The sequence below is a fragment of the Aegilops tauschii genome, chromosome 3, assembly GCF_002575655.3.
Source record: "Aegilops tauschii subsp. strangulata cultivar AL8/78 chromosome 3, Aet v6.0, whole genome shotgun sequence".
Lineage (NCBI taxonomy): Eukaryota > Viridiplantae > Streptophyta > Magnoliopsida > Poales > Poaceae > Aegilops > Aegilops tauschii.
The window spans coordinates 118,430,350-118,446,508 of record NC_053037.3 but is presented as its reverse complement, the minus strand read 5'-3'; the positions used below and the strand labels follow the sequence as shown (position 1 = coordinate 118,446,508).

Sequence of the window (16,159 nt, the reverse complement as noted above, 5' to 3'; positions counted from 1 at the left end):
GAATGATGTTCTGACGGCTCCTTTTACCGAGAAAGAGGTATTTGATGCCGTCTCACAAATGGAAACTAACAAAGCGCCTGGCCCAGATGGATTTCCAGCGGAGTTTTATAAGAAATGCTGGTTTATTATTAAAGGAGATTTGTTGCCTTTGTTCCATGATCTGTTTGCTGGGCAGCTTCATCTTTTTCAGCTAAATTTTGGAACGATCACCCTTCTTCCTAAGAAAGCAGAGGCAGTGAGAATTGAGCAATTCAGGCCAATCTGTCTTCTTAATGTTAGCTTCAAAATTTTCACCAAGGTCGGGACCAATAGGCTCTCACAGATCGCGCATGCCGTTGTGCAGCCTACCCAAACGGCCTTCATGCCGGACAGGAACATTCTTGAGGGTGTTGTGGTCCTACATGAAACACTCCATGAAATCCACACGAAAAAGCTGGATGGGGTTGTTTTCAAAGTGGATTTCGAAAAAGCGTATGACAAAGTCAAATGGCCTTTCCTTCAACAGGCTTTACGCATGAAGGGTTTTGATGAGGCCTGGCGACGCCAGGTAGAATCCTTTACGCAAAAAGGTAGTGTTGGAATTAAAGTTAATGAGGATATAGGTCATTATTTTCAGACACACAAAGGCCTGAGACAAGGAGATCCAATGTCCCCTATATTGTTCAACATTGTAGTTGATATGTTGGCCATTCTCATAGGTAGGGCAAAGAACGCCGGTCAGGTAGGTGGCTTGGTGCCTAACCTAGTTGATGGGGGTGTGTCCATTTTGCAATACGCTGATGATACAATCATCTTCATGGAGCATGACTTGGCAAAAGCGAGAAACATGAAGCTGGTGTTGTGTTTATTTGAACAATTGTCCGGTTTAAAGATTAACTTTCATAAAAGCGAGTTGTTCTGCTTTGGTCGAGCCAAGGAGGAACAAGAGGCTTATAGGCAATTGTTTGGTTGTGAATTAGGGGCTTTACCTTTCACTTACCTAGGTATACCCATTCATCATCGTAAGCTCACGAACAGAGAATGGAAATGTATCGAAGATCGGTTCGAAAAGAAACTTAGTTGTTGGAAGGGCAAACTTCTGTCTTATGGAGGCCGGTTGATTCTTATTAATTCGGTGCTCACAAGTTTGCCGATGTTCCTACTATCTTTCTTTGAGGTTCCATTTGGGGTTAGGAAACGGCTGGACTTTTATCGGTCAAGATTTTTTTGGCAGAGTGATGATCTAAAAAGAAAGTATAGACTCGCCAAGTGGGATATTATTTGTCGTCCCAAGGATCAGGGGGGGTTGGGTATTGAGAATCTTGAGGTAAAGAACAGATGCCTGCTTAGTAAGTGGCTATATAAGTTATCAGATGGGACTGATGCGACTTGGGCACAGATACTTCGTAACAAGTATTTGCAATCCAAAACTTTGTCACAGGTGACAATGCGACCAACTGATTCGCCATTTTGGAAGGGGCTTATGAGAGTTAAGACAGCCTTCTTTAATAGAACAAAGTTTATAGTCGGCGATGGTAATGATACTCGCTTCTGGGAGGATACTTGGCTTGGTGAGACTCCGTTGGCGTTACAGTCCAACTCTGTATCGTATTGTGCATCGCCGTGATGCGCTTGTGGCAACGATTATGCAGGCCACACCCCTTAATATTCAGTTTAGGAGGGTGCTTGTTGGTAATAGATGGGAAGCTTGGCTTCATCTGGTGCGTAGACTGATGGAGGTTCAGCTACAACATCAGCCCGATCAGTTGTGTTGGAAGCTTACTAGGTCTGGACATTTTACCGTTAAATCGATGTACATCGATGGTATTAACTCTGAGTGTCATTCCTAACTCCAAACATGTTTGGAAAGTTAAAATTCCTTTGAAAATCAAAGTGTTTATGTGGTTTGTCCATAAACAGGTCATTCTAACAAAGGACAACTTGGTTAAGCGCAATTGGACAGGATCTACTAGGTGTAGTTTCTGTGATCGGGATGAAACCATTAAGCGTCTATTCTTTGAGTGCCCGTTGGCAAAAAATTTGTGGCGCTCAGTGCAAATTGCTTTTAACATTACTCCTCCGAGTTCGGTCGGGTCGTTATTTGGAACGTGGCTGGATGAGATAGAGTCCGGTACAGCTAGACACATTCGTGTAGGAGTTTGTGCGTTGTTATGGGCAATTTGGAACTGCAGAAATGATTTGGCTTTTAACAGAATAACTACTATTCATTTTTTGCAGGTTGTATTCCGAGCTACGGCGTTGATCCGTATGTGGTCCCTACTCACTCCGACGGAGGCCAGGGAGCGTTTGGTTACTGGATCTGTCCGGTGGGAGATGGTAGCGCGGGATATATTCAACCGGTTTGGATGGCGGTCATGTAATAGGATTGGCAATTAGTTTCCATACCTATTTTTCTGCCAGCCGGTTGTGGCTTTATGGCTTTTTTTGTATTTTCGTGACGAGGTCTATGTGAGCTCGACGTAGTTTTCTTTTACGACTTTTCGACATTGTGGAACCTATTTTATTTATCTAAGTGGCCGTATGCATCCACCTGATGCAGAGGCCGGGGAATCACCCCTTTTCCAAAAAAAAAACGCACACACCATTAAGAAATCCGCGAATGCATGCAAAGAAAATTCCGAACTCTCAAGAATGGTCTGTGATTATGTGTCGCCTTTTTTGGTACTATATCTGATGCCAGGTTTGGTGTTGGACGCTTTTAATCGAATCGAAGTTGGATTCCCTATTTGTGTCTTTGATGGGCTGGTTCGGACTACCATAGTAGCAAAACACTCAATTAGGATTAGACAGAACTTATATACTACTATATACACAGGTTAGCAGGCACGGGAAGCACATATCCTGGACATAATTTGCATTGCATAATAAACCACCAACATCAAACCACATACATTTAGAAGTCATGGTCATAAGGTAAAACATGTAACTTCTAATAAACTGAGGTCATTACATTATGTGATAGTTAAGAGAAAATTTGTCGATCCTATATATAATAGTCTTACCTTGCTTTAGTAATAATCACCCAAAGAGGACAAAAATAAAATATCAAAGTTGGATAATATCAACTTTGTACCTGCAAGGTAAAATGGCTACACAACTTTAAAACGGAACCGCGTGGAGCTGAAGTATAACACTAATGTAGGACCAACATATATTCTAATGCTTAGGTCCAATGTAATCTTTATCTTTACCTAACAGTAAAGCGTTTATGGCTTCTGCCCGCACACCCGTCATGGCACTTTTGCAAAAAGGCCCTTATCTTTTCCGGAAATTAAACCCGCAGTCCAAATTGAACCGGTACGAAGGGGAAAAAACACTGCCACGCTCTGCCTCGCGCGTTCCGCCCCGCCCAACCCACCTCTGCCACGCACGGCCCGCGCACCGTCGGCTGCCTTTTGCTTCCCAATCCCATCTCCTCCTCACCCTGGGCTTTCTTCGCTGTTCACAGCTCCCCTCCACCTACTGGTCGCGACCTCGAGACGAGCGGGCTCGATTAAGGGGATTGGAGGGTGGCGCCGGCGGGCTCGCAGACGGGGATGGAGAGGGCAGGTGCCGTCAAGATCGAGGCCGACAATGGAGAGGGCGGGGATCGGCAAGCTGGAGGCTGGGGATGGGAAGAGGCGCCGTTGCCGGCGGCCACGAGTGGAGGAGGGCACCCAGACCGACAGGTTGATGGAGCGGGGTGGATCAGTTGCGCCCATTCCCGGAGCTGCCCGGTCCTGGCCGCGTGCGTTTCGTCGGTCTGCTCTCGATGGAATTGGTGTCCGCTCTCGATGGAATTGGTACCTTGATAGGGTACGACAGAAAAAACTCTCCTTCGACTTCTATGGAAACTCTGCTCCAAAACGGAACCTGACAGCCTACAACAAAAAAACTCTGGTTCTGAGGCACCCTATAAAAGGTTTCGAATCCCTTGATCGCAACCGAAACCCCAGATTGAAATTGCCTCGCAAGTCTATGTTCACACTGGAGCCAGCTGTACCAGCCAGCTTCAGCTCCTTCCACCAGGTCACGGCCCACCATGAGCCAAACTCCATCGCCAGGCAAGCTCCTATGTCCCATGTCATCTCTTCTGTTTTCTATGCAATGAGCAATGTAATTAATGGATGATGAGTTGAGGACTAATTAATTGATGACGTATGGACAAGAATGGTTTGGTGATGCATGGACTGGTATGGATGAATGGGAAACTGCAGCGAAATCTGAATCGGACCCTGTATATTTTTTGGTTCCTTTGTGTTTGTCTGAATCTGTAAACTCAACTACTTGCATGTTGTATTCAGACTTCAGAGTTGGATTGGTGTTGCTGCTGACCAGTTTCCATGGCCCGGCCAGATGGCAGATGCAAACAAGGTAAATCTATGTTCGAATTACTCACGCATACGTGCTCCAAGTAACAGTAATTACTTCTTTAGGCAATCTCTGTTGATTTATTTATGATTGTTGTCATGATCATCTTCCTCCGATATAACAGTCTTATACCAAGATACATTAATTAAGATTTCCTTCTGGTTGTGGTGTTCAAAAGCATAGATATCTAGCAATTTATTTTGCACTGTGGTGTGCTACAGACCATTAGGTTATTACAGCCAGTAGTAGAGCAAATGGTCAGTGTCCTTTGTGCGCAAAATTATCATCTAGCAATCTTCTTTGCATTGTTGTGTGTTACATACTGAAGCATTCTTAGTTGGATCAGCACGTACAACTCGATGGTCTCCACATCCGACAGGGTGTGTCACTGTCGAGTACCTAGGGCAGTTCTTCAGTACTATTTGTTTTTGTCAAAAGTTCAGAATTGTTAATGTATTACTAGGTGAATTGCTACCTACTTTCTTCATACGATTAAATATGCTGACTCCTGCTTTCTATTGAGCGTGAGGTTGACAATACTTATTACAGTTTCCATGCTGAGTGCAGAACATTGTTTGTTTTATGTTATTTATTATAGTTACTTTTTTTAGATTTCTATGCCTAAGAGCTATTATCAGTAATTGATTTTTCTGGCAAGGGAATGTTGAGATGATAGCTTGAGCCTCCGTGGCCACATTTTGAAAATTTGAAAATTATATTTTTAAAAGTGGTAAACTACACACCGACCAGCAAATACATATCACAACTGTATCTGTTTGATTCATTTAGCTGTATTATTGTTTTGTTTGTGGAAACTGTCCTTTTCTCCATTGGCAGACTTCGTACTTGGACCTTTGTTAAAAGACGGCGTAAGGGCGAGTTGTGGGGATATTGACGGCAATATCTGCAAGCAGAAAACTACTTCATTCACCTACACTTGAACTGGAATTGCTAATTAGAAAATATGCATTTCATGTGTCATTTTTCGATTGGGCTAAATTATGTTAATTTTCATCCGCTTCCCCCTCTCCGACCCCATCCCACGAGGAGTAAGATTCTGGTATGTCATGAAATCCTCATTTTTCCTATTATTTTGGCTAGAGGATGGATGATCTTTTTACAAGCTCATGATCTCTTTTTTTTTTCTATTATTTTTTACCTAGAGGATGGAGGATCTTTCTGCAACGTTCCTGAACTCATCAAACATGATCGGTGTTCCGCTTCAATCTAACCAACATGGTTAATGGCAACTAATGTGTTGTGCTAGGAATTTGTGCTATTTTTTTTACCTCCCATTGCAACGAAAAGGGGCATGCTTACATTTTACAGTGGAAAAATAGGTTTTATTAGGCAAGTGGAAAAATAGATGTCTATAGTAGCTTTAGCTGGTACAGGTATTTGCATTTCCTGTTTTCAACCCGTTGCAACGCACGGGCCCTTTTGCTAGTAATCCCAAAACACTTAGGCACGGTACATTAACTCCCTCCTCATTTCTTATTTCGTGACTCCCTCCTCATTTCTTATTTCGTGACATATTAACCAATGAGAGATGTGGACCGTGCATGCTTTCAATGACTTGAGACTACCAAACATGACATGCAGTGGTTAGTTCATTGCATGTAATCCTATTAATCAGCAAAAAGACATTAAGTTCTCTCGCTTTCCCCTTCGTCTTGGTCACGGTGCACAACCTAAGATCATGGTTAATAGTATAGCCAGCTGCTGGCTATATGATGTTGCCATGTCATATAGAGCCATCACTTGTAGCCACTCATACAATAAGGTTAGCTATAAGGCTGGCTATAAGAGTACTACTATTTCTCATCTTCTCTCTCTCTTCATATTTATTGTATATCGGCCTAGGAATCCGCATATAGCTAGACAGACGGAGTAGTCTCAAGTCATTGGATGCATACGCACCCCACGTGTCGTATTGGGTGATTTCTTTTTTTGTGGCAAAAAACAGGGAACGAGGTGGGTAGTTAATGCACCGCGCCTAAAAGTTTTGGGATTACTATTTGGTTTTCGTAACGTGACTAATGCACCACTACGGAGGGAGTACAATAGTAGTCTTTGATTGCAATTTTTTGTTGGTAGCTTACAAAGCTGAGCGCTCGGTGAGTACAATAGTAGTTTGATTGATGAGACTTCAGATTTGAGCCATCTACTGGAAGGAATAAAACAATACACCATGTATTTATTTATAGAGGGAGTAGTACATTTTTTGTGACATGCATTATTGCTAGTCAAATACTAAATCCAGATAGACGTGGTAGTACTACTAAATCCAGACGGTGGTGGTAGTACTAGTAGTAGTACTACCAATGTAGTAGTACTGTACTACCCGTTGGTCAAATTATTACGTGTTGCTCCTCACAGTGAAGTGACAAGACCCTGCACCGGAGATGACACCTGAGTATAGGCGCCATGTTCGGCATACCATAGTCAGCCTCACCGTCTGCAGTCACTATCATCATGGCTGTAGAGCTAGCATGCTTACAACTAGCCGTGTTCAACATAATTTCCCATGTGTAGATGCACGTGCATTGCACGGAACACCAACATTGGGGGTGGACGGCGCCGGCAGCGGCCATCGCGCCAGATTTTTCCATGGCCTTCTAGATGTGGTGGGGAGGAGATAAGGCTAATTGTGAGAGACAAGGAGTTGTTTGTAAATAGGGAACAAGTGCGGGCATCTTTTTGCAAAACAGGAGAAGTTTGGCTTGTATGCGTCAGATCTAGATCCGACGGCTATTGGTGAAAGATGGCAGGCACAACATCATCACCAACTCAGGACCTCTTTGATTCACAGGATTTTGAAAACGCAGGAATAGGACACGACAATATTACAAGTTTCAAACTGATATTACAAATGTTAGGAGTAATGTTGCACCTACGAAGAGGGAATTACTAGGACGTAAGAACTTTCGTTACTTTAGGTGGATGCAGCATTATCGTAAAAACTAAAATCCACCGCCTTGACAAGTCACTAATGGGCAAATAAATTTTCGAGTCTCTGGCCACTTGATGTTTCAAAAACAAATTCCGCTTCCGTGGAGACTTTGTCATTTAGGCTTAGACGCTTGCGGTGATCAACACGCCATTCATTGTTGCGTCAGAGAACGCCAAACCTCATTACCTTGAGCACACTTGCCTCCAGAACAAAGAACCTGGCCAATTTAATCTCAGATGTGCTGCCTCGGTAGTTGATCAAAACAATTTCTATAAGATGGAGATCAAGGCATTCGATGAGATTGTTATAGTGGAGCACATTTTTCACTTTCGGGTCTTTTTTTATCTGCAAAAGAAGAGAACATATTAGAGCAGCTGGCTGTGTAAGATTGTCGTGTCATCAAGAGGTACCAATATCATTCGCTCATACGATAGGGTTGGCTGGCTAGTGATATTTTTCACTCTCTCTCTCTCTCTCTCTCTCTCTCTTCCTCTTTCCTCTCATTTACCTAGGAGCACGTGAAGAGTTTGGGCATTTGTTGCCTTCCACTATGTGGCCGATGCCATATTTCTCAAAAGTATGCCACATAATACGCATCGATGTCAAATCAAAAAAAATTGCCACCGCTCTCGCGATGTGAGAGAGTTGGCACCGCTGTGCACACAGACCCACATGTATAAACAAATCAATCAAACCAACTACACCAGCCTCCCACTCTCCCAAACAAGTGTTTTTTTATTGCCTCAGTCCTCTCTCTCTCCCACGCAAGTGTTTTTTCATTGCGTGAGTTAATTTGGCACCGGAGCAAAGTAGGTGATCCAGATTGGGGCACCAGGTGAGCAATGGAGGGGCATCGATGCCAAATGCATCACAAGTGAATTTGGCACGTGTTTGGGCCTACATTGTGGAGGGCCGTTATAGCCCACTTTTGTACTACCTCGTACTTACTGTAAAATTTTGACCATAGATTTACCTAAGTAAATGCCAATGCATGTCACAAAAAATTATACCATTTGAAATTATGTTCAAATACGAATCCAAAGATATAATTTTTAGTGACATGCATTAACATTTTGTCAGTTAAATCTATGGTCAAATTTTGATACTACAAAATAGGAAGAGTAAACCAGGACGGAGGTAGTACTTACTCTTAGGGTAACCATAGAGTTACTAGTCTAAGTTACTTTCCACTATGACTAGCCTAGGCTACTATAGTAGTACAACAAAAAAACGATGCAGGTGATCACGTGAGAAAAAATACTAAAAACATTTCTTTCGGTGCAGTGCGGAGATGCAGTTTTGAACACTACACTTGTCATCGTAATTTGGGAAAATTACGAAAAAAATTGAGCTACGTTGTGATTACTGTTTACTAATAGGAAAGAAGTTTCACCTCGACGAGTAGCTTCTCCATGCACGGAAAGCATGTAAGGAATCCAACAACTTGATCCAGATTGGGGCCGATAGATTTTATTGCCAAGCTCTTCACTGTGTGCATAGACTGGGTCAAGCTTGTGGGAATCATTTTCTGGAAGACGATCGTAAATACATCAAGAAGAAATTTAAAAATGTGAATTTCAAGAAGACGGAGAAGAAGATGAGTGCTGTACCTGAACGATTACGGATCCAATAAAGAGTTTGGAGAATTTGGCAGACGAGTATACCAACGCTGTCAAGTTCGGCGCGTCAATGACCCTTATTTTTGTTGGACCTTCTAGATCAGATACAAGCAATCTCTCAAGGAAAGGTGCATTCTCAATGACCATAACGTGGAACAGCTGGAGTGGTCTCTTCCCAATTGATGTCTTGTTGCGGGGCCAGCAAGACACATAAATCCATCGGAGATTCGTCGAGGCGATGTGGAGGCTAATGAACCCGTGGATCTGCTCAAGACGAAGGTACTCGAGCGCAGTACAGCTGCGGAGCGGGTGCTCCATAGCCTGCTTCGAGATGCCAATGTCGAAGAGGTCGAGCTGCTTGAGTTGAGGGAGCAGAAGGGTGGGCGTGGCATTAATCTGGGGAAGATAGCAGGAGCTGAAGCTGGCGCGGCGCAGCGTTGACGTGAGGCGAAGCGCGGACGGCGGCAGAGAGCGACATCGTCCAACTTCAAAGCTGAGCTCCTCGAGCTGATCTAGGGCTCGTCGAACTTGGCTTGGACCTTGCAGTTGGTACTGAACATGCGGATGTCAAGGCGTCTAGCTGGCCCAGGGTGCGATGAAAGGATATTGGAGACTGCGGCCATGCGTTTGCAATCCCCGTCGCAGAGGCAGCTGTCAACGGTGAGGTTGAGGGGGACGCGGCGCCAGAGGGGGCGCCACCGTCGGGAGAGCAGGGCGGTCCGCACGACAGATTTGGTGGGGAGGAGGCCGATAATGAGGAGTAGCATGTCGTCGGGGAGGCTGCTGATGAAGTCCAGGCTCGCCGGATGCGGTTTTGGCTCGAGCCGCCTCCGCTTGTTGGCTGCCTCGCGTCCATCTCAACTGGCGGCGATGCCGGTGTACACGTGTGCTGGTGTGTGTTGTGTGCTGGCCTGCTGGGTGTGCGCGAGTGTGTCCTTCTGTGCATGCCGCCGCGCAGTGGTGAATTGTGCGCGAGTGCGTCCTTCACGCGGAAGAAGTGTGTCCTCAATGTGCCCTCAATTTACTAGCGTGCGGGGTGCTACCCCGAGTGGTTTCAACTTTGTTTACTTCACCGCATGTCAGATGGGCCTCTAGTTTACTTATTTTCACCCACTGCCACATGGGCCAGCACACGAAGATAGAGAACACGAGCTGACAAGGCAGCATGTGGACTGGTTGACCGGTCAACTAAACAATATACGGAGCTATACGCTGACATAGTGAGCGTATAATCTGTCGGTATAGAGAGTTCGAGTGAGAGGGGAGGCCCGTGAGAGATAACAGAGAGAGAGAGAGAAAGAGCTACTCCCTTCATTCGATAATGTAGTGCCAACATTTTTTTTAAAGTCAAACTTTTGAAACTTTGACCAAGTTTATAAATAAATTACTTATATCTACAATACCAAAGATAAATGATAGTATGAAGTAAGTACATGTTGTGATGAATCTAATGATCGTTCCAGATGTAAATGTTTTTCTCCACATATACCTGGTCTAACTTTTCTAAGGTTTGACTTTTCAAAACATCCATTTGCTTATGGACGTGAGAGAGTACCTGAGTTTGTGTGAAATAGAAAGAGTGAATGAAAAAAGTGTGTGTGTGTGTGTGTGTGTGAAAGAGACATGGACAAAACACGATAAAAGTAGAGAAAAAGCGTGTGTGTCTTATGCAAACATATCACACATGCATCTTCGACAGCGGAAGCAAGGTGAGGAGATAGTATGTGGTTGTTTTCAACCAAGAGAGAAAGACCCCTAGCACGAGGCCAAGAGGGGTCTGACAAACAAGGGAGAGAGGTCGAGAGAGACGTACGGAGAAAATGTAGACATGGGGAGGAGAGAGTGTATGTCATAGAGAGATCCCCTGGAGATCATAATGGGACTACATGGGTGGGAGATCGAGTGACAAGGTGTGTGCGTGATAGAAGATACCCCGAGAGATATCGAGATAGACGTGTGGATGGAAGCAGACAATACGTGTGTTCCTGATGGCTAGTGAGAGATAATTATACTTAGGGGGGAGTGTGTGCGCCTATGACGGGGTGAGGGATTATGGTACTTAGGGGGGTGCGTGTCACATAGAGAGAGAACAAGGGCGGATAGTGTTAGATGGGTCTATGTAGCGCGAGCGAGACATGTGTATGTGTGAACCAGGGAGATATAAAGTTTGAGATTGATAGAGGAGCCCCAATAAGGCTGAGTGGTGCGTCAGATAGCTGAGAGGGGGAAAGAGATATTCCATCCGCTCGATAATGTAGTGCATGTAAAAAAATTAGAAGTCGAACTTTGGAAACTTTTGACCAGGTTTACACAAATGTTATTTATATCTACAATGCCAAAGATACATCATACGAAACTACATCTCATGATGAATCTAATGGTATATGTTTGCCGTTCTATATGTAATTGTTTTTCTCCACGTACATGGTCAAACTTTGTGATGTTTGACTTTTCAATAAATCTATATGCTATGGACCGAAGAGAGTGCCTAAGTCGAGAGAGATCAAGTGCGTGTGGAGGAGAATGAGTGAGTGTGCAAAAGAGTATGTGTGTGAAAGAGAAAGGGACAACGAACGATAAATTAGAGAGAGTGTGTGTGTTTTCGTTTCTTATGCAAACATATCACACATGCATCTCCGAGATAGAAAAGCGAGGTGAGGAGATACACGAAGATAGCTAGTGCGTGATTGTTTGCAACGGAGAGAGACACCCCTATAGCACATGTCCAATAGAGGTCTGGCCAACAAGGAACAAAGGTCGAGAGGACGCATGGAGAACATGGACGCATGAGAAGGGAGAGAGGGTGTGTTTGTGATAGAGAGATCCCCTCGAGATCGTGAGGGGACTATATGGGTGGGAGATCGAGGGAGGTGCGCGCGCAATAGAAAGATACCCCGAGAGAAATTGAGATAGACCATGGACATGTTTATGATGGAGACTAAGATTAGCTAGTCATTTCATATAGGGGGGACTGCGTGTGCCTACAATTGAGTAAGAGACCATCATACTTGGCTTGGCATGAATTGTGTGTGTGTGCGTGTGAGATGGGGAGAGAACGAGGGAGAGAGATAGAGTTTTATATGGGTCTATCGAGTGCGAGTGAGATATGCATGTGTATGTGTGATCCAGGGAGATGGAGAGTTTGAGAGAGAGAGGGAAGAGATCCAAGACGACAGAGTGGTGCGTGAGAGAGTTACGGGCAACGAGCCAAGGAATTTGTGTGCGTACGATGAGTGCACCCAAGATATTTAGCCTGGACTAGAGAATCATACATAGTGTGCGAGAGAGACCTATAGATGGAGTATATATGCATGCGAACTAGAAAGACCCCCCCACACACAAACAAAGAGAGAGAGATGGAGAGAGAGGGAGAGGGATCAACAAGGTTTGTGTGTTGGATGCGTGCGACATAATTGAAGATTGTCGGCAAGAGAGAGAGCAGGAGTCCGGGAGAGGGGGAGGTCGCGTTTTATGTATCAAAGACTGATATAAACCATGTTTCGATATAAACTTGCATTCAAATATTTAAATTGAAGAACATGTTGTCTGCAATCCACACATGAACGGAGATATGCGTATATCAAACAAGCTCATTAATTTGACTTTCAACATGTTCATGGAGTACTATAATACTGTACAACATGCTACTCGATTGAGGTGTTCAATTTTGGATTTGGTTCACTATTTTTGACATGGTGAATGAGCTATTTCATTGTATCAAGATATTTCATTTTGGGTTTGATTCCCGTTTTTGAGTGGGTCAACTATCTGTCATATAGTAAATCATTAGCAACGAGCACGTAAAAACACATTACTCCCGAGCATCATCTCTCCATCTAAAAAAGAAGTGGCAAGCTAATATTTCAAAATTTGATTCGAATCGACTTGGTAAGGTAGACGTGGATGCTCGTTCTCCAAAAATTTGCACGAACCGTTAAACACCCTCTGCTCGGTGGAATTCGCCCGAGCAAATAAATGGGAGATGCGAAATTACCAGCCTATGTGGGACACGCATCAATTGGCCCGTTGTACATCGAGGGTAGGTTCGTAACTTCATCCAAGCGCGCCTTCTCCTCGACTGAAATGACATGTGCCGAATAATTCATAAACCATGGTCGGCAAAACACCCTCTCCTCGCCCGAAATAGCTCGTGCCCACTATTTCAAAATACGCTCTCCTCGCCCGAAATCGCTCGCGCCCACTATATTTCGAAACACGCCCTCCTCGCCCGAAATCGCTCGCGCCCACTATATTTCAAACACGCCCTCCTCGCCCGAAATTGCTCGCGCCCACTATTTGGGAGAAGCAAAGTTACTCTACTATCCCCGACCCTCAGTACAGACCCAAGCCGAGAAGCCTAAAGGCAGGGGTAGAACTGTAACCCCCCCCCCACATTTCAGACAAATGCGTCCGTAAGATATGGTTCCCCCTCCTAATTCCCCATTCATACCTCGTGGGCGCCAAATCACCTTCTCCCCGGAAGCTCCCTTCTCTCGAGCCGCGAAACCTCAGCCCCTCCTCCATGGTGCCCCCACCTGCACCAAATTCACAGCCGCCCTCCTCTCTAATCCCGGAGATGCCGTCCATTTGCCGTCGTGCACTGGGCCGTCGTGCACTGCCGGAGCTGCCTCGACGACGGGTGCGTGAACCGTACCGGAGCCGATTCACCCCCGCCGTTGTTCACGGCACCGGAGTGGCTCCAACTTTGGACCCGTCCAGAGCCCCGGCGCTGCTTCCCCGTAGCCGTCGACCATCACGACATCTCTGCTTCCCTGCCGCCGGTAGCCTCCGCAACCGCGCCGGCCTCACCGACTCGGCAGCTGGAGCTGCCTACTTCACCGGGCCGCCAGATAGGTCGCACCCTCATCTCAAATCACTTTATTTAGGCGTCAGTTGTCTGAATTTTTATTCTGGGCCAATCGATTCCCAATGGGAAGCAGCACCCCTCGAGCCGGCGGAGCTCCTAGGCCGTCGGTTGGCTGGTGTCTAACGTAAGGGTGCGGGGGCGCAAGTTCGCCATGGAAGCAACACTTAGATGGCTATCTTAGAGTTGCGTGGGTTGAAGGTACTGCCGCCGCCGGATCTGGATGACGGCGAGTGATACGTCTCCAACGTATCTATAATTTTTTATTGTTCCATGCTATATTATACTCCCTCCATTCCACAGTGTAGTGCTTCCTCTATCTCCGTGCTTCAACTTTGACCGTAAATTTAACTACCAAGACCGATTGCGGCGAGAGCAAAAATTATATCAGTGAATTCATATTCGAAAGAAGTTTTTAATTATGTAATTTTTTCACCCGCCGCAGTCGGTCTCGTTCGTTAAATTTATGGTCAAAGTTCGACCTCGGGAAGCGCGGGCGCACTATATTTTGGAATGGAGGGAGTATTCTGTTTTGGACATTAATGGGCTTTATTATACACTTTTATTTTATTTTTGGGACTAACCTATTAACCGGAGGCCCAGCCCAGAATTGCTGTTTTTTTCCTATTTCAGAGTTTCGCAGAAAAGGAAAATCAAACGGAGTCCAAACGAAATGAAACCTTCGGGAACGTGATTTTCGGAACGAACGTGATCCAGAGGACTTGGACCCTACGTCAAGACATCAACCAGGAGGGCACGAGGTAGGGGGGCGCGCCTACCCTCCTGGGCGCGCCCTCCACCCTCGTGGGCCCCATGTTGCTCCACCGACGCACTTCTTCCTCCTATATATACCTACGTACCCCCAAACTACCAGATACGGAGCCAAAAACCTAATTCCACCGCCGCAACCTTCTGTACCCATGAGATCCCATCTTGGGGCCTTTTCTGGAGCTCCACCGGAGGAGGCATCGATCACGGAGGGCTTCTACATCAACACCATAGCCTCTCCGATGATGTGTGAGTAGTTTACCTCGGACCTTCGGGTCCATAGTTATTAGCTAGATGGCTTCTTCTCTCTTTTTGGATCTCAATACAATGTTCTCCCCCTCTCTTGTGGAGATCTATTTGATGTAATCTTCTTTTGTGGTGTGTTTGTTGAGACCGATGAATTGTGGGTTTATGATCAAGTTTATCTATGAACAATATTTGAATCTTCTCTGAATTCTTTTATGTATGATTAGTTATCTTTGCAAGGCTCTTCGAATTATAAGTTTGGTTTGGCCTACTAGATTGATCTTTCTTGCAATGGGAGAAGTGCTTAGCTTTGGGTTCAATCTTGCGGTGTCCTTTCCCAGTGACAGTAGGGGCAGCAAGGCATGTATTGTATTGTTGCCATCGAGGATAACAAGATGCGGTTTATATCATATTGCATGAGTTTATCCCTCTACATCATGTCATCTTACTTAAAGCGTTACTCTGTTCTTATGAACTTAATACTCTAGATGCATGCTGGATAGCGGTCGATGTGTGGAGTAATAGTAGTAGATGCAGGGAGGAGTCGGTCTACTTGTCTCGGACGTGATGCCTATATACATGATCATACCTAGATATTCTCATAACTATGCTCAATTCTGTCAATTGCTCAACAGTAATTTGTTTACCCACCGTAATACTTATGCTCTCGAGAGAAGCCACTAGTGAAACCTATGGCCCCCCGGGTCTATTTTCCATCATATTAATCTCCCATCAACAAGTTATTTCTAGCGTCGTCTTTATTTTGCTTTCTTTACTTTGCATCTTTATCATAAAAATACCAAAAATATTATCTTATCATATCTATCAGATCTCACTCTCGTAAGTGACCATCAAGGTATTGACAACCCCTTTATTGCGTTGGTTGCGAGGATTTATTTGTTTGTGTAGGTGCGAGGGACTCGTGCGTGGCCTCCTACTGGATTGATACCTTGGTTCTCAAAAACTGAGGGAAATACTTACGCTACTTTGCTGCATCACCCTTTCCTCTTCAAGGGAATACCAACGCAGTACTCAAGACGTAGCAAGAAGGATTTCTGGCGCCGTTGCCGGGGAGTCTACGCAAAAGTAAACATACCAAGTACCCATCACAAACCCTTATCTCCCGCACTACATTATTTGCCATTTGCCTCTCGTTTTCCTCTCCCCCACTTCACCCTTGCCGTTTTATTCGCCCTCTCTTTTTCGTTCGCTTTTTCTCTCGCTTGCTTCTTGTTTGCTCGTGTGTTGGATTGCTTGCTTGTCACGATGGCTCAAGATAATACTAAATTGTGTGACTTTACCAATACCAACAATAATGATTTTCTTAGCACTCCGATTGCTCCTCTTACCGATACTAAA

General features: G+C 44.9%; 1 long non-coding RNA gene across 1 annotated transcript; it reads left to right on the top strand.

Annotated features, from left to right (window-relative positions):
• Positions 1-3,347: 3,347 nt before the first annotated feature.
• LOC120976531 (uncharacterized) lies at positions 3,348-5,758 on the top strand. The gene is made up of 2 exons (XR_006671844.2): positions 3,348-5,410; positions 5,514-5,758. It is a non-coding gene; the product is annotated as an uncharacterized lncRNA (long non-coding RNA).
• Positions 5,759-16,159: the final 10,401 nt, after the last annotated feature.